This window comes from Zonotrichia leucophrys, chromosome 4 (genome assembly GCF_028769735.1).
Source record: "Zonotrichia leucophrys gambelii isolate GWCS_2022_RI chromosome 4, RI_Zleu_2.0, whole genome shotgun sequence".
Classification (NCBI taxonomy): domain Eukaryota; kingdom Metazoa; phylum Chordata; class Aves; order Passeriformes; family Passerellidae; genus Zonotrichia; species Zonotrichia leucophrys.
The window spans coordinates 31,310,903-31,334,476 of record NC_088173.1 but is presented as its reverse complement, the minus strand read 5'-3'; the positions used below and the strand labels follow the sequence as shown (position 1 = coordinate 31,334,476).

The 23,574-nt window shown below is 41.5% G+C and overlaps 1 protein-coding gene across 1 annotated transcript in view; it reads right to left on the bottom strand.

The window, feature by feature from the left end:
* Positions 1-23,574, bottom strand: part of TSPAN5 (tetraspanin 5) — an 82,464-nt gene that overhangs the window by 58,103 nt on the left and 787 nt on the right. The window lies entirely within an intron of this gene.

Genomic DNA, 23,574 nt, shown 5'->3' with positions numbered 1-23,574 from the left:
CCAAAAAGAGCTTTCTCATAAGAAAAATAATTTCTTTCCCTCTTCACAAAACATGCTCCATTGTAGGGATTGACCACAAAATATAGGGTAGATGTGGCACTTAGGACATGGTTTCACTCTGCTTCAAACTCCTTTCACCCCAGTTCTTGCATCAGTCTTACTTTAAAAACTTCAATTTTTAAATTACAAAACAAACAAAACCATCACACTTAAGCAGGGGCCTTCACTGCAGCTTCTTATTAAAGGATATTTAGCTTTTTGAAAGCTCTAACCCTTAGAGAATGCAAGAAGTGTGCATTATATCCCTACTACTGGCAAATATGGACAAAATTACCTGTTGAACCTCAAATCCTCTAGCACTTGCAAACAAGCCCACTCTCCAGCACATCCCCTTATTTTGCTCCCTTTCCTGGACAGCTCATGATCATACACTGCTCCTGTCAGGTACCTGTCCTTCCCTCAGCAAGGGGCTGAATAAAGGCAGCCCAAAATAAAGCCCTGGCGAGGAATTGCAGAGCTACATGGATTTCTCTCATCCTGCCACTATTCCCTTCTCCACATGCTGTGCACTAAGAGAAGAGAAAACTATCAGAGTAACAAGCAAAAGCCCTTGCAGCACACACCTCAGGCAGCAGTGCTGAGTGCATTGAGACTGGCACCACAGGCTACACGCTCAGTTCAGACAGTCTGCAAGCAGCAGAGAAGTCTCAGATTCCCAGAGATGCAGCTGTAAGTTACCTGCACCACTGAGCGCTGCTCCTTACCTGAGCTTTTGGAGTCAGCATAGAAAGACCAAAGGGGAACTGTGCAGCACTTCCGAAGCTAAGAACTCAGCTGTACTTGTCACACACTACCAAAAGCTCACAGATGCCTCCTTATTCTTTCTCCTCCAATGTGCCCAGTATTCTCACAACTCAACAACACTCTCCTAACCACGTGTTAGTTCATCAACCAATTCAAGCAGTGAGCCAGTTTTTGTTCACCACTTAGTAACATTCAGTATTACCAATCCTAACACCACTCCACCATCACAGCTCCAAATCCAACATTGCAACAACCATACCTATTTTTAAATGCTGCAACAATGAACATTGGGCTAAAATAAAAAAGTCAGCAGCAGAACAAACTTGAGACAATTTCTACATTTAACAGGTTTCCCAACCCTCTCTTCACCTACTCCAGTAACAAAATACTACTTCCTGAAGTCTATGCCAAATTCTGCATTACTGTTTCCATTCCAGATAATTCAAAATAAAACATTTTAGAAATATGCACCTGCAGCAAGGATGACAAGAACAACCATTTATTAGTTACTTATTTTGTTTTTTTTGGTGTGCCTTCATTCAGTTTCTTTTGGTATGCCTTCAATGGGAACATATACAGCACTTTTACTAGATAAGCCATTACAACAGAGATACTCCTACTGAGAAAAACACAAATATATCGAAGATTGCACAGCAGTCTGAAACACATCCTTGTGCTATTTTGGTTAATAAAGATGTATTTGAAAACTCCAGCTCTTTCCCCTTTAAAGCATTCCACCTACAAGAGAACAATGCTCAGACAGCAGTCTCCATACAATAGCTGTTCTCTAGTATACCAGGGCATTTGTTTCCTAGGAAACAACCAAAAAAAACCACCAACCCCACTAACAAAAAGTACCCAGTATGTTAAATATGCAAATAAAGTAGGTCAGTCACACCAGTCATATTTCACTCAATGGAGCAAAGAATCCACAACTCATTATATGCTGGAGTACAGGATTAGTTTTTCAGTAACTGCTCCAAACTAAATGATCACTTTTTCCACAGGGACTGCTGAAGTACAGTGCCTTTTAGGAAAAAAAGCAAGATTAGCAAGAAAGGACTTTACCTATAGCATGAACATACATGTTGTTTTAATGCCAAAATAAATATTCTTAATGCAGGCGTATTGTAACTAGCCAGCTCCCTGCACAGCCTACTCAATTCTGACCAAAGCACTGACAACAGCAAGCCACACCAAACCAAAGCCTATTGTTTCAGTCCTAAACCTTACCAAATCCTGGGCAACTTTTCACTGTGTGTCTATAGCCTATAAGAGAGACCCACCCAGAGTAATTGGCTTCTTAACACAGAAACCAGACCGAGCCTCACTGCTGTAGGAAGTAGAGGAAACAGAACAGAACAAACTACCCTTTTGAACAATACTTTTCAATGTCCTCAAGGTAAACAATCTATCAGCAGTTGTTTCCCAAGCTGGTATGAAAAAATGGAAGGTCCTGGGAAGATTAAGCAGGTCAGTGTCAAAAAAGAAAACAACCCAACAGCTGCATGCCTCATTCTTTCTTACTAATGTGTTTCTCACTGTTACACTTAAAATGACTTTCAATAACGTATGGGTCAGAACAAGAAGCACAGTTATTTATATTATTACAGTACCCATAGGAGTACGTAGGCCAGGACAGTCAAACCCAACCAAGTGTCAAAAAACTCCAAGTCTCATGATAAGCCTGTTTGAAAGCATTGCAAACACCCAGTGCAATACTAACAAATGAACAAAGTATCCTATGTTGTGAAAGGGCCAAGCAAGCATAAAAGCAGTCAGCTGAATCACACCAGTGCCAGGCCAATGAATTCCACACAGCAGCTCCACCCTCCCTCTCTGACACTGACCTTCTTCAGCTCCTATTAGACAGGCAGCTGTAATTAAAGGGCACTGGTTATAACTGAGGGTGGAAAGAACAAAGCCTGAAAAAAAGAAATCACCGCTGATGCCACTTATATTGCTTCTACAATCTTTGCAAATCACAGTGCAATAGCAGACAATTACAGTCTACCAAGTACTTCAGCTACTGCTCCCATTTGCTGATTTTCCTGCCTGCAGAAGAGAGCAGCACTAACATCAAAAGTGCCCTCATGAACTCTTCATGTCTGTTTTTTAGTTATGGGATTAAATAAGAAGCGTATGTAGATCTGTTTCTCAGTTCTCTTCCTCCCCTACCGAGGATAACACAAACACAAAGATATGCCAGAAGTTCAGGAAAAAATGCTATTTATTTAATCAGCCAGGAAAGGACAGGAGCAGCTTTACACAAAGATCGATTTTCTGAACCCACAAGCAAGTCATGTGACAGTGATTCACAAAAATGTATTCAAGGATGACACCAATTCACACCCAAAAAAAAAGTGAGCACCATCAGTTGGACAGCAACAGTAAAATTCCTGCAATAAACTTCATGTCCTTAGCAAACTTCTTGGGTAATCTCATCACACCCTGGACTCTTTGTACCAAAATATTCTTGAACTGAGCAGAATTAAGCAGACAAAGAACAAATCAATACACAGAATACTTCTCATTCTCCCCCTGTAAAAAGCTCACCGTCTAAGATAAAAAGGAGGAAAAACAAAAAAAAAAAAAAAAAGAGAAATGAAGAGTCATCCTGCAGTTACAGCAGCTCTCCAGAAGAGCAGCTACCAGAGCCCAGTTTACTCAATGCAAGCCCTGGCTGGCAGGTTCAGACCCACCACTGCCTGTAGCAGCCGGGGGGGAGTTACAGGGCAGAGCTACTGACAGCTGCAGAAGGGCTCTGCCCCGCGTGGGTGCCGCACAGCCCCTCGCTGTCCCTGTCCCACGCACCCTGCTCTGTGGGACATGCAAATACAGCATGCCAGCACTTCAGCTGCACCTGCTACTAGCATGGAACTCACTGAAGAAAAAGGACACACATTTTTCATCACCTGTGCATTTGGCTTTCGTTTAACAGTTCACTCACACAATGCTGTCCCCTTGCCCCACCACCACGGCAGCTTTCACTTGCCTAATCAGCATGAGAAAAGGAACAGAATGACAAAGTCCTAATACTTCCCTCCCTCCAAACCCATGAAGTCAACTGCAGAAATCAAGACATTTTATATGTAACACAACTATGGATAAAAAGGTTCTAAGCTTAGGCATGTTTTGTTTTTAGGCTTTCACAGCACGGAATATTATTAAGTATGACAAAACAGTATTCATGCTGTAACAATCATTGTTGCAGAGCCTTGCATTTAAAGCCAAAACATATCTACATTCAAAACAAACAATTGAGTCATTACACAAACCATGGAGAATCTCCACATCCATAATCCAGAGAGCAGTGGATGAAATGAGCAGAGGATCTGAACAAACTTGCATTGAGGACTAGCTGACAATTATACAAAAGGAAATAAAAAAGAGCAGGTTTTCATTTCTTACATGATTTTCAGGGACTGAAAATTAATCACTTAGTAAAATGCTTTTCTTAGGGCTGCCTTCCAATCCTAACAATGCCCTGAATCCAACACGGCAGAAGCTACAACACAAGAGGATGCAACTTTAACATGGCCATTCCAAGGAACGGCCCTCATGCTCAAGCACACTGAGCCAAAAAACATCTGCTATGTCAGACAAGCACAGGGCAAATACAAAACAGCTCCCTCACAAAAAAACTGAAAAACCTAGAGTTGGGTCAGGAATTCCACACAGCCAGTTCTGTGGCACAGTATTCCATGCCATCACTAAGTAGCCCCCTCTCCACCGTCTGGGGTTGAGACCCCCAGTATGAGCACTGTAAGCCACCAGGTTCCAGAACAACAAAAGCCCACTTGAGAAAACACTCGTGCTCACTGCTCTGCCCTCGGTCACACACACACAATGGCAGCACAATGGTTCTGCTGTTCCTAACACTCCCACTGACTTCATGGGGAGATGAGAACAGGAATTAGCCCTGGATCTTCAGCAGCCATGAAAAGCACACAAACAGTCCATCCCTTCCAGGCAGTATGAAAAGCAGAAAGACTTGAGCTTTTGGTGAAACCCACATCGCTGATTCTTTTCTGTGAACTGCTCCAGTGACACAAGTACATAAAACATTAAGAGTTACTGGATTGCTGCTTCTATTCAGCTCAGTGGCAAAAGACTGTGACTGAGACAAATGCAGAGGAAACTCTTGAGAAAAAGAAGAAAGTCAAGTGAAGATGATGTAGGAAGGTCTGATCTGCCATTGCACTGCCAGCCAAGAGTGGCCACAGGAGACCTTTGTATTTTAATTGATGCTCTCTCAGTCAGGCCGAGGAGCAGCAGCTGCTGCAGTCGGAGCAGAGAAGGCGCGGCTGTCAGCAGAGCAGACGGGAGGGCAGTCCTTATGCCTGCTACCCTGTGGAGAGAAGAAAGGGCAGGAAAAGAAAGGCTTCCCCAGCAGGGACCCCTCGCTGCAAAAACAGATTCTGGCTGGCAAGAGCAAAAGCTGTCCTCTTACACGAGATTCGGCAGTATTGGTATGGAGCAGAAGTGAAAAAACAGAACAAGGAAAAAGAGTTAAAATATATACATATACACACATGCAAGCATACCTGTGTGTATATATAAAAGTAAATGTGCTAACATACAGTGCCCACACTCGATTTTATTAATGCTAGAAAAATCCACTTTTCTAGCAATTACACTTCTGGAAGTAGAGCTAGCCTATAGCATTAAAGTCAAGTTGCAAGATGGGTTTATTTCTCATTCAGTAGAATCTACCACATGCAAGATCAAGGCACCAGGCAGAACACAGCTGTACAGTGAGCAACAAGGATGGGGCAGAGAGAGAACAACTCTTTGTTGCTGCCAAGAAAAAAGGAATTAATCCAAGTACTTCACAAAACCCCAAAACCACCCAGCCCCCCCAAATAAACACACAAAACCACACACCTAAAAACTTAAGAAAACCAAAACAACCAACCAAAGCAGTACACGTTTAAATGCTAAGCCTTGAAGTGTTCTGTTCCATTGTCCAACTTTTCATTGAAGTATTTCCAAAACAGATCCCCATGCAGCAAATAAAACATATCTCACGACGAACAACTGCCAAATTGTTTTCTCAGGGCTTTTCCTTTTTTTTTCAGCTTTCCTACAGCAACTAAACTAAGTTCTTTTCTTGGAAATCCAGTTCCCAAGGAGATCACATCATGGACCTGAGCTCTGGGAATAAGAATTTACAAAGGCATTCAGAAGCACTCCTTTATTATTTTTAAGTAAAACAAAAAGTCTTAGAACTCTGTAAGCTATTTTTTTTTTATTCTCAAGCCTAGTAAACTAGCTGAAATCTGAATCACCTAGCTTTAAAGGATCTGATCTTGCCATCAGGTTTATGTTGCCTCTCTCTTCATCAGCCAGTCAATACTAGCTGTCATCCACAACACAGTCCTCCCTCCTTCCCAAGACTACTATGCAAATAAATAAGAAAATATATTTCATTTATCAGATATCCAATGCTGTCGTATAAGATAATATGACTCTTATAAACTTGCCTTGATTAACAAGTTTTCTTGGCCTACAACACAACCTTGCAGATGTCCTACTTAGCACCAATGACTCCACTCTCCTACTGTGCCATAGATTTACCTTTTGCAACCTGTGCTCAGGTTCTACTCTCAGCATAACACTGATCTCTGCTTCACAGGCAGCCTAGGCAGCACAGCCCATAACCCACACATTTGCTTAGGAGCTTTCTTGGGGCCCAAATAAGAAAGGAACTTCACACCTTTTCCTCCAAAATAATAGCTAAGTGCTACATTTGACCTTTTATGTTACAATTACTGGAATCTTCCGAAATAGTAATCACAGGAAGGCATCATCTGTCTGCCTGAGAAACCCTTCAGATTCACCTGCCCATGACAGAATTCTAATTTTTTGTACACTATTTTGTTACTTAATATGAATGCACTGTAATCAATGGCAAAATTAAATAAGGATTCTGGGAGTTTAAGCTTGCATGCATTTTCCTTTTGTGAAACGCAGGAAAGAGAGGATGAAAAAGGACAGAGCTGCAAGGAATTGCAATCCTACATAAAAAACTGCCAACTGTATGTCTTACTGTTCTACATGGCCTGGGTTGAAAACGGTTATTTCATTGTAACTGGAGGAGCTGTGTGGAGATCCAACTAGGTCACCATCTGGAAACTTAAACTCCTCTTCCCAGCAGCAAGCTTTTTCATCTGTGACATCCAGCTGCAGTTGCCTTGCACTGGTACACTCACTTGACTTTACACGCCTCCTACATTTGTAATTCAACCACCCGAACCACTGAAAAGGAAGGTGTCCAAAATTTGTTTTTTAGTGGTATTATGTGGAAAAGCCAGGGGCATGGTACAGCAGGGAGCAGATAAAAGGTGTTTTAAACTACATTCTTCAGATGCAGAATTTTCATTGTGGTTTCCCAGAAGCTAAGCAGATGAACATGAAAGTTAATTGACTCCAGGCTGCAGAATGCTTTATGAGATGCCTGTTGGAACTCCACCTCTCCAAAGTAAGCCAGTACTAATGGAAAAAAGGTACTGGATGTCACTCACTTCAAAAAATTGGATATTCAACGATCAACCAGATAAATTCACAAAGAAAAAAATCATATAGTGATAGCAAGTACAAAGATATTAATTCTGGATCTGAAAGGCTGGGGATTCAGAGCATATTCCCTAAGATTTATCACTATGTACTTGCCTTGTCTCTTACACTTCTCACCGGCTCTCTGCCACTGGCCACTCTCTGAGGATATTTACCTGCAACAGACCTATTGCCTGGTCCAGCACAATCACAGGTATGGCCTGTTAGCTACATATCTGAAAAGGCTGAGGTCCTCCTTGGCAGTGACACCTTATTTTATTATTTTCTATATGAGGAAATGCTTCAACCAAGCATAACACTGGATGTCAGAGAAAAAAAACTAGAACACCTCAAAGCACATCAACAATAAAAGCTTCAAAACTTTCTGTCTAGCCCTGTGCAAGTTATCATTCTTGAGTCCTATCCAAATCCAAGAACATTCCCTTTTATTTTAAATGCAAAATACCCATATTAAGGGAACTGATTAATAGTGAATGTGTCTGGATTTAAAACAATGCTTTAATGCTATATATTTTCATTAAAGTAACAACTTCTTGAAAATTTCGGAGCTACATTTAATTAGCTCACAAAATTACTTCCAATACTAACCTTTGAAACTTAGAAGGATTTACTCCTTCTGCTTCCAGTTACTTTACTGATGATTATAATTTGTTAGGAACATTGCACAAACAACAAACACATAAACCTCACCCTACTCTCAGTGTGAACACTGACAATACCTTTTAAAATTTTGTAACATTTTACAGACCATGAAGTACAAACTGCTGGCATTATCTCAGGTTAAGCCAGAAAGAAAAATTTCACTAGACAGATTCATCCCAAAAGTTCAAGAAAAAAACCTCATCTTTATCACCCTTCAAAGCAAAGTACAGTAGAAACACCATTCCAGACAAACTCTTACTGGGTCATTCCAGGCCAGTATTAATGGTTTCGTTTCCATAACTTCTGCAGTAACTGTAGCTCTGCAGATTTCAACATTCCTTTCATACCTTAGGCTTTCCTAACTCAGCCTGGGGTTGATCAAAGGTATCAGACTTTGAAAACAATATGGAAATGACAATGTGTCCACAGACTTGAGTTAATTAATATGAAATATTCCCAAGGGACATTGCTCAGTGTATAGTAGACAGTTGTTTTCAGGTTGGGTCTGACCATAGAAATTACTAATTATGCCAAATACTAATTGCAGGATTGGTGTTTGACATGGGCACCACTCACAAAAAAACCCCACATGGCTTCAAGTCAAGGCAGGTGAAGCAGTCTGGTGTTTCAGTAGCAGAATGGCTGTCCCAGTTACCTCCTCCCTGAGGGAAGCTGCTCTCTTCCCATATCACTCTTCACCAGCCCCTGGTGAGCCCCTGAAGCCATTCCTTACACAGGCTTTAAGCTGCCTTAGCTGGCAAGGATACCATCTTCAAATGCCCTGTGGGACACAACCACCCAAACTCCAAGCTACCTTTGAACTGTATGGCACCCAGGCAGAAATTAAAGATTATTCAAAAATGTCCTTTTATCACATCTTTCACACCATACAAACACAGCCAAACATTTTAAAACAAACAAACAAACCTGTTCTAGGTAAATTGTTAATCCACACAAAGGTAACAGAAATCCAGATTACAGGATCTTTAAAGAAACTTTTTTTTTTCCCCACTTCTTTCCCATTAACACTTTGACTTGTTTAATAAGAACTGTAGATGCACTGATATATTGTTTCTTCACACACCACAGGGAAAAATAACAGCAAGATTCTTTCCCCTAGGGAACTCCATTACACTGAATCTGGTCAAAAGGCAAGGCTCAGCACTCTCCTCCAAAACCTTGGAGCAATTTTTGGCTCTGGAGGTTAACGTTTCACATAAAGGTATGTGACAATGTAGCAGACTAAGGATTCAGCGCAATTGCTCAAAATTCTTCATCTCACTTGGTGGTATGATGAATTTAAAATTAGGGACTGTTTACCTTGACCTTTTTTTTTCCCCTAAACCATCAGTAAGAATCAGTTTCACATTTCTTTAAAGCCTTCCACAAGGGCAAAAAGAAAGGTGACTCTTGTTTACTTTTAACGGTACTGAAACCATTGGTACTAGCACAAACTGTAACTACCCACTCACACTGCTTTACCACAAAGTGCTGAAACAATCCAATAGCAGGAAATAAATGCAATACTCATCAAGTTCTGCACTTAGTCTGTTTTTACGTTTTCTCTATCAATCACCAAAGCATAAACATTAGACCTGGATGTTCAATCCCCATTCAGCTGTAAATTGATTTTCAGGCATGATTTATATACACACCTTTAATGCTTTGTTTACAGAAATTCTTCAGTCCAACACACTAGCTTACTTGATAAGACAGCATTAGCAGGAACAGAACATATTTCATACAGAAGCCATTATCTTTAGCCTAAGCTGTTGTTAAAGTTCAGATGCCACTAATAAAATGTGGAGATTTCTTATGTGGCTGCTGGTAGAGCACGTCAGTAGTGGTGCTTTAGAGCTGGGCATCAGCAGTTCCCTGGGACACAGATGCATCACTAAGGTGCTCTTATTGTGTACATGTCTGGCAAAAGCAGGACTCGGTACTCAATGAAGTGCTAGGAATCACTGCTTTAAAAACATTACAGTAGTGACCAGCCTGGTAGCAAGGCCTGCAGAAAGCACTGTTTTCTGCACATATTTCAGCACATGTAAAGCTATTTCATACAAGCACACCACCACTCTGCAATTAGAGAGAACAGAGTCACAACCGTGTGCTGAGCATGATCTCTGTCCTTCATCAGCCAAGTTCTCTCTGCTCCCAGGACTGGAGTCTCCCAGAGCTGCTGCTGCTGCAGGGGAGTTACCAGGTAATGGATGGCCAGGAAAACCCTTACTCTGAAACACAAATGAGCAGGAATACTCCCTGTACGCTCGGCTGTTCTCTGCCAGAGTTTTTGGTTAGATCACTCTGTCACCCTTTTTGCCAGGTCCTAACTACTTAGGCAACTGAAGTAGTTGCTCCAGCTTCTTTGAATGACTTTTCAGTGTTTTGTTTGGGGAACCTCTTTGGGCTTTCTCACACATCCTCCCTTTTTTTGTTTGCTTTTTTTTAAAAAACCTACACTGTTTGAAAAGCAATTATGCAGCTGCCAACAAGTGATTCCCACTGAAGTCAACAGGATCTGCTCTTATGCAGAGTCGTAGTAAGTGCCCAGTCATTTACAGCACTGAAAGCTTTGTGCTCTATCTAATGCATGAAGGGCTAAGCAGGGGCTCATGCAAAATTAATAACACATCAGGAAGTGGGCGAGGGAGAGGGAAGGCACTGAATAATTGATCCACAGCTTGTTTTCTGTGAATTCTGAAACAACTTTATGGATATTTGTTTTGGTTTGCTTTTGTGTTTGCTTTTATTCAAGGTAGAAAGTTTTTGAACTAAAGTTCTACTAACAAAACCAAGTGAAACAGTGCCAAGAGTGGCCCTTTGATAACAATAACTGCAGAAAAGTATCTTCCCAGAAAGAAAGATGGAGATGGAAAAAAAAAAAACAAAGGCAGGCCTTTTTTCAGACAAAAAATTACTATCCTTTAACTTTTATAAGCTTACATTCTTAAACACCTTCTGCTTTATGAACAAATATAGGTATTGCATTCCTCCTTGCTCTGGGAAAAATTTCTCTTCTCACCATCATTTAATACATAAGTCCAATCACATCCCACAATGCAAAGTCCATCCTTCCATCTTATAAAGTCCTTCAAACTCCTCAAGCCAGGAGTCTAATACTGCTCACTTGAACAATTTTGACAACACAGCTACACCAAAAGTATTCTACCCTGCTCCATAAATATCATCTGCAGTCACTTTAAGGATACATTACAGTTGCAGATAGGAACAAGGCAGCCTTTTAGCACAAATGAAAATCTGATCCTAGTACACTACAAAGATTTAAATAGCAATACTCACTGGAGTTCTGATACATCACCAAAGATACAAAAAAGGAGTCCCACCAACTCTCAGCATAAAGTGCTTAGGACTTTATAGTATGTTTCTAACTCATACAGCAGCTCCAATGACCAGCCTATTTAAATTTCAGTCCTGTACTTCAGCCTCAAAACATCATTGAGACCCTGTGCTTCACCAGCACCAGGCCTTCCATGTGGTGCAAACAGGAGACACAGCACATCCCTAAATCCCTATGATCATGTCAGTCTCTAAAAGAGCCTCATCCATTCCACCTCGCTTGATTCTACGTGACTCAGTCCTGCAGCAATTCTTTATGAATTGTTACGAAATGTGAAATTCTTCACATCTGAGGCAGAACTGTGTGCACAGCTCTGATATTCACCAGACTTAGAGTTTGACACAGTCACTAAAGAAGGATTATCTCCCACAGGCATTGTTTGGGAGGTCTTGCACCAACATGAGGCTTGCTGTTTCACAAGGAGATGCTTGCACATTACCCTGAAAGGGGCACACATGTTTATGGAACAAAGGTCAAACAGGAACAAGAACCTTATAAAATGGTACAAAAACCAGCCAGTGCTGGGGTTTTACTTCTGCCCCCTTTCCTGCAGTCATATGACTGGACTCCAGTAAAAGAGTCTACAAACTATCTCTCCTCTTTCGCAGCGTGACAGTGGCTCCTGTGAGCTTCCTACTCCAGGTGTAAGAACATACAGAGATACACAGAGAGCCAGAGAAAGGGCTTCCTCAGAGAACGGAACAGAGAGAACAGCCTCTGCAAGCTGGAGTAGAGCACAAACTGAAAGGAGGGCAAAACCAACAAAAATAGGATATTTACAAGCAGCATGGTAAATTCTCTAGGCAGTAGTGAGCTGCTATTGACATAAAAACCACAAGTAAGTGGAGAACTTCATCACTGTCATTTAAAAGGCATGACATACAAAACAATATATGAAATACCACATGATAGAGAGCTCACTAGAAATCCTACACACAACCCTATTTCTGGGATAGGAAAGTTGAAGAAGAAAAGCTACTGCACCTCACAGCTGCCCTTTTCCCTCTGTCAGAGGTCAGCCCCACTGCAGGACAGCTGACAGGATCATGAATCTATGGGGCAGAGAAGAGTATTCAAAGCAAGCAACTAAAATGGTAAAATAGGAGTCACAACTCATTCACCTGCCACAGTGGCACAAACCCTTGGGTGTCAGTCTCATCAGGATTTCAACTGATTTTCTTTAACATGCAAAGTTATTAGCTGCATCCGCTTGGGAGCTGCTTCCTCTCCCACAGGTATGAGAGAGGTTTAGGAAAAATGTAGGAAAGCAGAAGCCAAGAAGGATATAAACCATGTAAATATGTAATGGCCTCACGTTCCCGAGTCAAACGCACACTTATCTGCATAAAAAAAGTTTCTGCAGAATAAAACATTGATTCAAATATCACCACAAACCTTCAGACTACCCAGGCAGTGGTTCTGCCTATCTTCAAAACAAAGAATACAAAAAGAAAGCAATGTTTTCAAACCACACCCAGCCCCACAGAGCTGAAGTGGGAACACTCCTTGTGACCATGCCAGAGCTCCCAGCAGGAGCAGAGCAGCAGAACACAGTCAGAGGAAGCAAAAGTCCTCCTCTGTATGCAACAGCAGTTAGATGGATTTCCAGCCTCCCCAAGTCCTGCTTTTAGGTACATAAATTAATAAACTTCTGCTCTAGCAAATCAGAATTATTTTTAAGTACTGTGTTATTTTGTGTATGTATTTATTATGTATTTATATGAGTGTGTGTATATATATGCATGCATAGTGTTATATATGTATATATGTAAAATAAATGCACTAAATGCATACAAACCCTTTGTATGTAACAAGCCACCAGAAAGGAACAAAGGAACACTACTTGGGAATGGATAATCATGACAAACTATCTCAGAGAGGTCATTTCCCATCTAGCAGGCCACTCCAACAAAGGTTTAGCACTATTAGAGGGAGTGGCACAGTGTTTGGAATAACCTTTATGGGAAGGAACAGAAATCAGAGAGGTAAATGATGCAACTGTTCATTTAAGTTCAAATGAAGTTCGCATTACAATAACCTTGGAAGACAATCACTGCTTTTTGTTTTTCTAACATCACTGGACAGTAACAGGAGTAAACAGATAACCACTACAACTCTCCCAAAACCAGTGAAGATCAAAGAGCACCAGAGGGGCAGCATCTGCATGACAGTGCTCACTGGAGTGAGCAACTCTTGCCCCAGCACCATGTCTTACGTCTCTGCGCACTCCAGACTCCAAACCACTTTACTTAGAGGTGAAACAGGCCATGCTTGTACAATCACTTTGCCTTGATCCATGCAGGGAAAGGAGAAGCCAGTCCTACCATCCTCCCACACTTCATCCTTGGAGCCAAGCAGCAAATCAATAGAAACTGACCCGAAGGGAAAGTTCTCAGCCAGATCTGGTAACTGACTGCTGCCAGCCCACTGAAGCTGCAGTGACACATTGGGCTCTGCAGCCCTGTGCCAGCCTCAGCTGTCTGCCGCCTCTGCTCTCATTTTGATACCACAATCTGCAAGGCCCCACATGGAAACCAACCCTGAACGGTTCCTACAACCAAAGTGGGAAGTGGCCCTGCAACAGAAACACGTCCTCCTGGGCATTCAGAGATGAAAAAAGAAATAGAGCTAGGCAGCAGTTCACATGCCCCCTTAATGGCCACAGAATGAAAAAGAAACAAGGGAATGCTTGTGATATCAAGAAATATTCATTAAAAACTGGACCTTCGTTATTTTTAATTGCAATCCTATTTATTTTATATCTGTAATTTTTTATAGTCTTCACAAGCCAGATGGATGAATTTTCATCAAGAAATTAATTGGATAATTTCTTGGAAAATAGGAATTTTAATTTTACAAGTCTTACCTCTTCATTTTTAATTATTTTAATTATAGATTTAATTAATGTTGGACTGACTGAATTCACACATATTCCTTTAGACATATACCCATGTGAACTGGCATTCAGGAAGACAATTTCTACAAAATGCTGTATTTTACAGGTAACAGGGAATCTTTCTGGTTTTAGATTTAAATGTCAAAAATTAAAATGAAAAAAATCTGAAACTCTTGCTCTGTGCACAGTACAACACTTCTCTGAGCTGAGAGGTGCCCGGGGTTACTTGGCAACCCTTGTCGTTACCTGTGGGGACCCACTGCTTTGAAATGTCACCACTGCCAAATTCTGTGCCCCAGTGTGAAGCACTCCAATCACACGGCACTGCAGAGACATCTTCCACAAGGTGACACAGTTAATTGAAGCCCAGCACTAAGCAACAAAACCCTTGCCAGTAGCTGGGAACCCTTTTCCTCAGTGTGTCTGCTCCTACACAGAACCCATGTACAGCACATGGAGGGAACTCCCTTCAAGCTTTTTAAATCACAAGATTTTTAAACCACAGCACACTGGAAAACAGAAGGTAGCAGAAGAGATGCAGTTCAGTGAGAGAGAAGCACACAGACCCAGCCTCACAAGGGTAAGTGTATGCCCTACATGGGTAAGCAAAGCAAAGGTATCCAACAGGGACAACCTGTGGTGCAGGCCTGGCCAAAATGCAGGCACCAGGTGGATCTGCTTGGGGTGACACCCCACACACAGCGCTGCTGCTCCCTTGCTTGGGGCACCAGAGCTCAACCGAGAGAACCTGCCTCCCAACACAGAGAAAGTCCTGACACAAACTAATGCTCCATGCCAGGTAAGATTAGCCCCTAAATCAACAAAAATAATTGTTATTTTATCCACCCAAGGGACTCTCATCAAGTGTAATCCACAAACACCAGGAAACACCCCACAGGCCGAGTTCCTGCCAGCATCCTTGCAGTACCACTTATTTCATACTCAGTGCCCTCTAAGAACAGCCTACCAGAGTAATGGCAGCAGACATACTCAGGTTATAACTCATCAATATCGTGTTGATCAAGTGAGCAAAACAGAAGCCTCTATGAACCAAAAACATTGTACATATCTAAAGATACCTAGTCTTCTTTTAATGCTTTTTTAAAATTCAATACCACAAAGAAGAACTAAACACTTTTAGAAATAATGTTACTTGCTTATTGAGGAGGAGAAAGAGAAGCCATTTAAGCAAAAGTTCCTATAATTCTTTGGTTGTTTTTCCCTGTAAGAAGTTTTGCTGTTGGGAAAACCAGGAGGCAACAGGTACAGAATAGATACATAAAGTGTTTTCATAATATTTCCTTGCTTTGCTGCAAAAGGAAAAAAGTTCTTCTGTCACCACACATCAGGAACGTTGCTTGAAATGGTTTTCAATATGACTTGATGTAACAGAGTCTTCAGTAGGAGCAGAGGGATTTTCAAGGCCTTGAAGAGGCATATTGATTTTTCCCAGTTCTGTGGAAAATTGACAGTTCATTCATAAGATCCTGTGTGTGTGATGAAATACTTATTATAAATGCTGTCCAGAGGAAAGTGACTGGAAAGCTGAAACATTAGCTGAAGGATCTGATGTAGAGACTGATGTGTATTAAGATAAATACTGCTACAGCCTCATTTAGTTTATAAAGCCATAGAAGTGGGATCTGACTGTTTTTAGCATCTCTGCGAGTCAGGCCATCTGGAGGTTATGTGAGATCACAGTGAGTCAGAGTTTGATACCAAATCAAGCACTCCTGACTGCAAGGCTCAGTGTGCCAGTGACATTTTTAAATGCCAGCATACGGAGAAGGCTGAAGTGCTCTAGATCTCTGTGTATGTTACAGAAGCAGCCACACCGAGCCCTGTGCCAACAGTGACATCCACCCACACCACCCCTTACACCTGCACAAAATACTGCTGAAATCAGGGAAAATCTGCATTCACAGAGAACCACATGTGAGAGACTGGAAGGACTGCAGCCCCAAAGTATTTTGGGTGCGTGTGTAGGAGAACAGGTAGGTCAGGCTTTGCTCTGAGAGGCAATGCCCTGCTCTGCACACACAGGTGCCCCTCTGGGCCTGTACCCCCGGCACACAGCGGTCACCACTGCCTGCCACACCACAGGCAGGGCCTCACACCCCAGCCCAGCCCCACAGGGACAGGTGGACAGGTGACCTCAAGTCCCACCTGGGAGAAGGGCCCAGGAAAGCCAAAGGGTACTAAACTGAAGCATGAGGCAAGCACAGGTCTTGACCCTATCTCCTCTTGGAATTTCTCTCAGCTGAACACAGCTGGAACTAGGAAAGGTAACCATACTTGTTCTTTTCTAGATCTTTTCTTTCTCTCTTCCTTCTTCCAACTCTCTCTTCTCAGAGTTTTGAGCAACCTAAAATCAGATGAGCTTGGGATTGCTAAGTTGAATGGGCTAAGTCAATGCTTTGTGAAGTGTCTAATGTTCAGTGAATGCTGCTCTAAAATTTTGCCAAAGCTCTCTGATTTCTCTGAAGTTGCCAATGAAGTTTTTTGTTGTTCTGACCTCTTGACAACATCTTGTCAGTATTTCTCCTGTGCATCTAACTCAAAGTATGTGAAAAACTGTAAACCCTTTCAGGAGTCTCACCCAGCAAGTGTTTTTTGGAGCTCTGCATCACAAGATAGGATATTGAGGCAGGAGCAGCAGCATAATCAAAAAAAAAAAAAAAAATAGGATGTTTCCCAAATTCATGTGGCAGTACAACAAAACAGAAACTGATCATTCTTTACTGATTTAAGGCCTAATGCATTGCTGGATTTTGCACCTTAAAACTGTCATGAAGTACAATTCAGTACATTCATTAAAAATTGGATACTTTTTTTTTTGTTTTAATTCTTTACTGCATTGTAACAATATTTTCTAATTTTTAATCAGAAACAGACAAATTGTACATGAGGATAAAGTCCCTATAAAATTCAAGCAACTGGAGAAGTCAGATATGAAAAAGTTTAGAACAGTACCATATTGGAAGATACTTTTATGGCTGATGTTGACAGTGACTTCTGGGTCATCTCTAACAGAGCTGGGTTACTTCATGAGCTGTTCAGCTCCTTGCTCTCCTGTCTGCACCAATAAAACTATTCCAGTCCTGCTGACAGGCTACCAGCCATGCATTTGAGAAGCATGCTGCGTACTTTGGGCAAAACAAGGCTCTCCTACAGAACTACAGTTAAAGACCAGAATTTCCTAACTGGTAGAATTAGGTCAAGTGATTTTTTGGGTCAAAATATTTTCTCTCACCTCCAGTTTTAACTGAAAGCAAAACATTATATTCTAAACACCCATAGCAAATCTTCACAGGTTATTGCATTTGGTTAATGGAATATGAACTGTTGAAGTATTCAGCCTGAGCACTTAACAACACATCAGCTTCTTGCTCCAAATTTATAACTTGTAGCAGCCCTGGTGCCAAAATCAGGTTATATTTCTTTTTCATCATAGACTTCAAAATGTCTATTTCTGGAACGGGACTCAAAAGAAAAGGAAATGATATTTCACTAACTGTAAGCTCAAGTTTCTCATCATCTACAAATCATTAACTTGCATCTTAGAGAGTCTGAGGAATAAAGAACAAATTAAACTTCACTAAGAAGTACATCAGGATTATTGTAATCTATAGAATTAGGTTTAAGAAAGCATTCTTAAGTAACAGATTACATACATACTTTCAAACTCCTGTCCACTGCAGAAGATAGAAAAGTTACTTACATTTTTCTTCTTACTACTTTCCACACAAAAACAACAAACAAACAAACTCCTGAACTCCACCAACCCCCTTCAAAAAACATTCTCTCCCAACATTTTCAATCTGAAAATTATCCTACATCAACTGCACCTTATATGTTACTTTTTTGTTTGTTTACAAGAACATGCCTTCTGGGTTCCCATCTGGAAAAGGAAAGCCTTTCTTCCCTAGAACAGCTCATGCCTTCCCTACACACCTATTGCATCTTACACTGCAGCTGAGTATGTACATACCTAATACACACACCAAAAAGTTCACAGTGCAAAGGCTGCCTCATCAGAATCAAGGTAGCACATCCACCTTCCAATTCAGTGTTGCAGAACATTAATTTATTGTCTTTATTATGGAAATATCATCCGCATGCAACAAGGGCAATGGGATTAGGACCAGTGCTAGCTTCTTTTCACACACACAAATATCCATAAGATGTTTCACTGGCACAAGTATTCTGTGGGTGTGCTCTGGGTGCCATTCACATGGATCAGCTCTTCTCTGACTGACACATTGAAAATTCAAAATTGACTCTTCATACTTTGAGATAGATGTGCCACCAGAAAAAATGTACTGTGACAATTCAATCAAGGTGAAAGACTGGCAAATATTTTACCAAATTCATCTTTTACTCAGAAGGAAAGTATATAAGCTGCATGTGATAGTTCCAATAATATGCACTTGAAGCTCATTGACATCAAACAGGAGAAGCCACACAATCACAATGGGTTTTCTCTAGTTCTAGTTATGCTTATTCGATCTTTTAGAAACTAAAAACATCAAATAACTTAAAACAGTAGCACATTTATAAACACCCAATTCTGGTAAAACAAGTATTTAGGAGAAAGGCATAGTTTCTCCCAAGTTCCTCAGCTATTTCTTTTTATATTACCAATGATACAGCCTACCACAAAGTTGTGAGGGAACACAAGGCAAGGAAAATTTTTATTCTACGACTGACCTCTACAGATCTGAAGCAAGTCCCCCAAAGACAGCAGTTACCAAATTTTTATATGCATTTGAAAGACTGAGGCTGCATCTGCTGAAAGAGACACTGAGGAATTCAAGAACGCCAACCTCACAATAATGCATCTATTTCATCAATATATACACCCCCGCCTCTCACTGTTACAAACCAGTGGAGGATTTGCCCAAAACAAGAATTATTCTGTTTCTGGCAAGACCACTGGTGGAATGTTTAGCTGTGCTTCATCTGTGCTATGAAGAAATGTAAAATAAAAAAGTCATTTGATCGTAAAAGGGGGAGGGGAGGGAAATGAACACAATGCTTCCACTTCCACTGCAAGGACATCTTCCCAATGCAAATTTTTAAAGATCAAATGCTACAGAATGCATTTCCAAGCTGCACAGAACAAGCTTCACATTGATTTGTTTGGAGTTTTTTTTAAACACTGTGGCAAGGGAAAAATTATAAAATCAAAACTTCCTTGTGCATATCTGAAAACCAGCTGACATCAGAGAATTATCCTCTCCCCCTCTGAAAAACAAACTACCAACAATGTATAGAATTTAATAAGCAATCTATCGGTTGTCCTTTAAAGGTCAGTGCACTTGTCCAATATTTTTCCTGTAATACACTTACATAACCTTATTTTCTTTCTGCTACCTTTCTGTGATTCAGAAGACTATCTAGATTCCCATATGGCTGCCATCAAATACAGCAGATGCCAAGCAAATTAAAACACAAGTTATGATTCGTAATATGCTGATGCATCATAATTGCAGCATAGCTCAAACTTGAGTGAATCACCAGCTAAAGTAAAAGTTTCTGAGGTGTCAGTGCTTTTTATACATCTTTCAATTAGACTAGGGTCAGCGGAATCAAGTGTGGATTGAAAGTTAAACCTTAACAATAGTATACATCCCATGGTTTCCATCAAGCATAAAAAAGCAGAGAGAACACCTAAAAACATCTCTTGGAACTAAAAGTCGGACTAAAACTGTCTGCCCAAAGTAAGGGGGAAAGAGAGGGAACTACTTCTTGCCTTTTGTGAAGCAGGGTGGCCTACTTTGACCTTTTGCACCATACCTTTGTTATCATTCTGAGTGGAAGCCGAAGGGGGAAGGAGGCATTGTTTGTTTGCCTGCTTGGAGGACAGGAAAGGTTTCTGTCACCTCATACTACAGCTTTATGTTCTACCGAGGCAAGAGCAGAAGGGCTCATGAGGAAGCAGCTGCCAGCCGGGAAAGGTGGCACATGGAGCACGTGGTGCTTTAGCACGGCAGTGGAGCCAGAGCACATGTGGGTGTTGGTGTGTGTGAGTGTGTCTGGGTGTGTGTGCGTGTGCGCGTGTGTGTGCGCATGTGTGCGTCTGGGTGTGTCTGTGTGTGTGTACATGCGTGCATGTGCGTACGTGTGTGTGCGTACGTGTGTGCGTGTGTGTGTACGTGCGTGTGCGTACGTGTGTGTATATGTGTGCGTGTGTATATGTGTGCATGTGACCGTGTGAGCTCCACGGGCAGCACGGCAAGGGAAACACTGCACCGCCTTCCAGCTTCAGATGTGGGTGCATCTGTGCCTGGCAGCTCTTTGTCCCTAAATCTCACTGCAGTGACTGCCCAATGAGCTTTCCTTTTCCTCACCAGCACAGCAGTCTCATAAAATAAACTCCTCTGAACAAACATTGCCAGAGTATTTACCAACTTTAACACTGAACTGCCACAAGAAATTCAGCCTGCAAATATATCTAGAACATTAATTATGCATAGACTCAGCAGATAATATTGTCTTTTACGACAGTATGAAACACATATTTAGGCAAGAATATGTCACCTGGGCTGGTGCAAGTCTGAGAACTACCTTCTGTCACCTTTAGTCACAACTACACACTTTTGGAGTGGAGTTGGCATTGGAGTGCAATTTTTCCATATTCATTATCCTCGTAATTCTGATGGGGTTTTTAAGGCATTAAATACCTAACCAACACAAAAGAAAAGAGACAAAAAGGTCTGGCCATTTATTTTGCCCCTATTCTGTGGTATTTAAAGCCTCAGATCTTTGTAATAACTTCAGTTTAAGTAGCAAGTACAATCATTCCCTGCATAATTTCAGCAGATCTATAATATTCTGCTATTCAAAGCACTGACAATTTTCTTGTCAAAATCATTACTCTTCCAACTCAGTTCTCTTTATTTTTAGTCCATTGTTTTTATGATGCAGAAAAGAGGTATTTTCTTTGTTTACATTAACATTTTTAAAGGTTGTGTTAAAACCACTATATAAGAACACTCAGATAGAAGGCCTAACAAGGTGTGCTCCCTGTTTGCAAGACGCTGGAAAGTGTCAGGGGTTAGGATGATGATCTCTTCACCATTTCAGTCTATTTACAATGGCTAAGTTAGTGGCTATTTTTGATTAGCACTTTCTGTAAACAGTCAACTGAATTTGCAATTTTCATTTACAGCTTTTCTGGCCCAGTCATTGAGGAGTTTGCTACTACTTCAGTAAAAATAATATTAACATGTATTCAACACGAATATCTGGCTATGCTTTCACTCCAAGTCACGAGAGATGTTGTAATAAATGCAGGCTCTCTCATAAAGAGATTACAATATTCTAAAGAAATGACTAAACTCTCAAAGTGCTTGGTCTTCATGAATTTCAAAAAGTTTTGCCAGGAACACAAATGAGACAATTAGCGTTTTGCAGAAGAGGAAATCTGCAAGCAAGGGTCTCACATCAAGCAAATGGCAGAGTGGGTGATATGCAATTCTATTTTTTCAGGCTCTCAGATCAGCATTCCAGCAGTAGAAAGCCTGTGGCCCATTCAGTACACAACACAGGCACACTTGCCATCATGCAGAAGCTACACTGCATCGGCCTCAGGAACACAGGAGTAAGAAAATCACTGGTTACAGAAAGCCTCAAACATAACCACTTCCCCACTTGCACCATCCAAACATTCACCTTCAGAGAATACAATGAAGGAAATTCCAGGATTTACAGCTTCTGAGACACTGACAGTGTCTGAAAGAGCAAGTTAACATGCTTCTATATATTCCACCATAATCTCCCTCTCTCAATCCAAGGACACAGCACCCAAGTGTTCCTCACATTACTTGCTCCCTGCTGAAAAATATCCGTGCTCACAGCAACATATGCCCAGCAGAATCAAAACAAAGAAACAGACAAGGGCAAAGAACCATGGCAAACTCAACCACCGAAACCTGAGCCAAGAGTACAACCACATCAGCTCTGTAGGGTAAAAATACCACAAAGCTCGCTACCGTTCATCTGCCGGGGTCGGTCTGGGGCCAAGTAAACACTGCCATAAAGCCACAGCCAGCTTCACTCTGGCTGCAAACCTTCTTGTTAAAGAGAAGTAATACAGCATGAAAGTGGACTTCACCAAAACTCCCATACTTTCAAAACATCTTCTTCAGATATGTTTATTTCCCAGCAACACAGACCTGAGGTCAGCTATGGATACCTGCTATCCATGTAATCACTGACCTCTGCTCTCCCCAAAGGGACAAACAGAAGCCCAGCACTGCCCAAAAGGTTTCTCTCCTCTGTTCTTCCCTACCTTCATCCATAACCTTCAAAGTGGTGCTGGGGCTTTTTCCCCCAATTCTCCTCTCTAGTCCAAACAAGCCCCTATACCAAATATGTATTCAACCTGCTTCCAAAGGCCCTCAAACACACATCCAAAAGCATATCTAGGTTTGATCCAGAACTGGACTCAATGATCCTGATGGGTCCTTCCAACTCAGTATGTTCTGTGAATCTGTCAGGCTGGATTTGTGCATGTTTCTCATTGCTCTGTGGAATACCTCATATAAAAATGGGAACTGTACATGCAAGAGCCTTCACCTGACTTTAACGTTCCATGCAGTGAGAAGACCTCACCACTCACACCTGTGTGAGAATGCTCACCTCCCCCCCAGTTATTAAATTTGGCATGAGCACCCAAAAACAGCCGCTTCGCTTTCAAATCCAACACACTGAGAAGATGCTGGAAGTACTGATACAGGCAGGTTACATTTCACTGTACAGTTCTGCCTACTCCACAGCCGGTGGGCAATGGTGCAACAAGATACTGTGCAGGCAGATCAAGCAGCGCAGCCAGGAATCCCAACAAATGCCCAAACAGGCCTCCTAGGGGCTTGCACTTTAGGTATTAGTGGAAATATCCTTTTCCCCTTCCTCCATCCTATTATTGCTGCTACTACTATGTGGTAACGGCTAATCATAATAAACCTGTACCATACACAACTTCAGCATTGTGAAATCATTAAACAGCACTGTGCAGAAAACCTGAGCTGTGATTCTTTCTATTATTTGCATCGAACAGGGATGGCAGCGTGAAAGCATGCAGATCAATTCGTTCTCCAGGCCTGGGTGCCTGGTTGCTCCCTTCCTCTCCCACCACAAAGCAGAGGTGGGGGAAGGAAGGAGGGAACACGAAAAAAAGGAAAAGACGGCGAGGTGGGAAGAAGGCACGAAATCCGCTTCGTACTAACAACAAAAGCAATTAGGAGGGCCGGAAGGGAAGAGAACCGGCACCCTGGGGAGGTGGAGG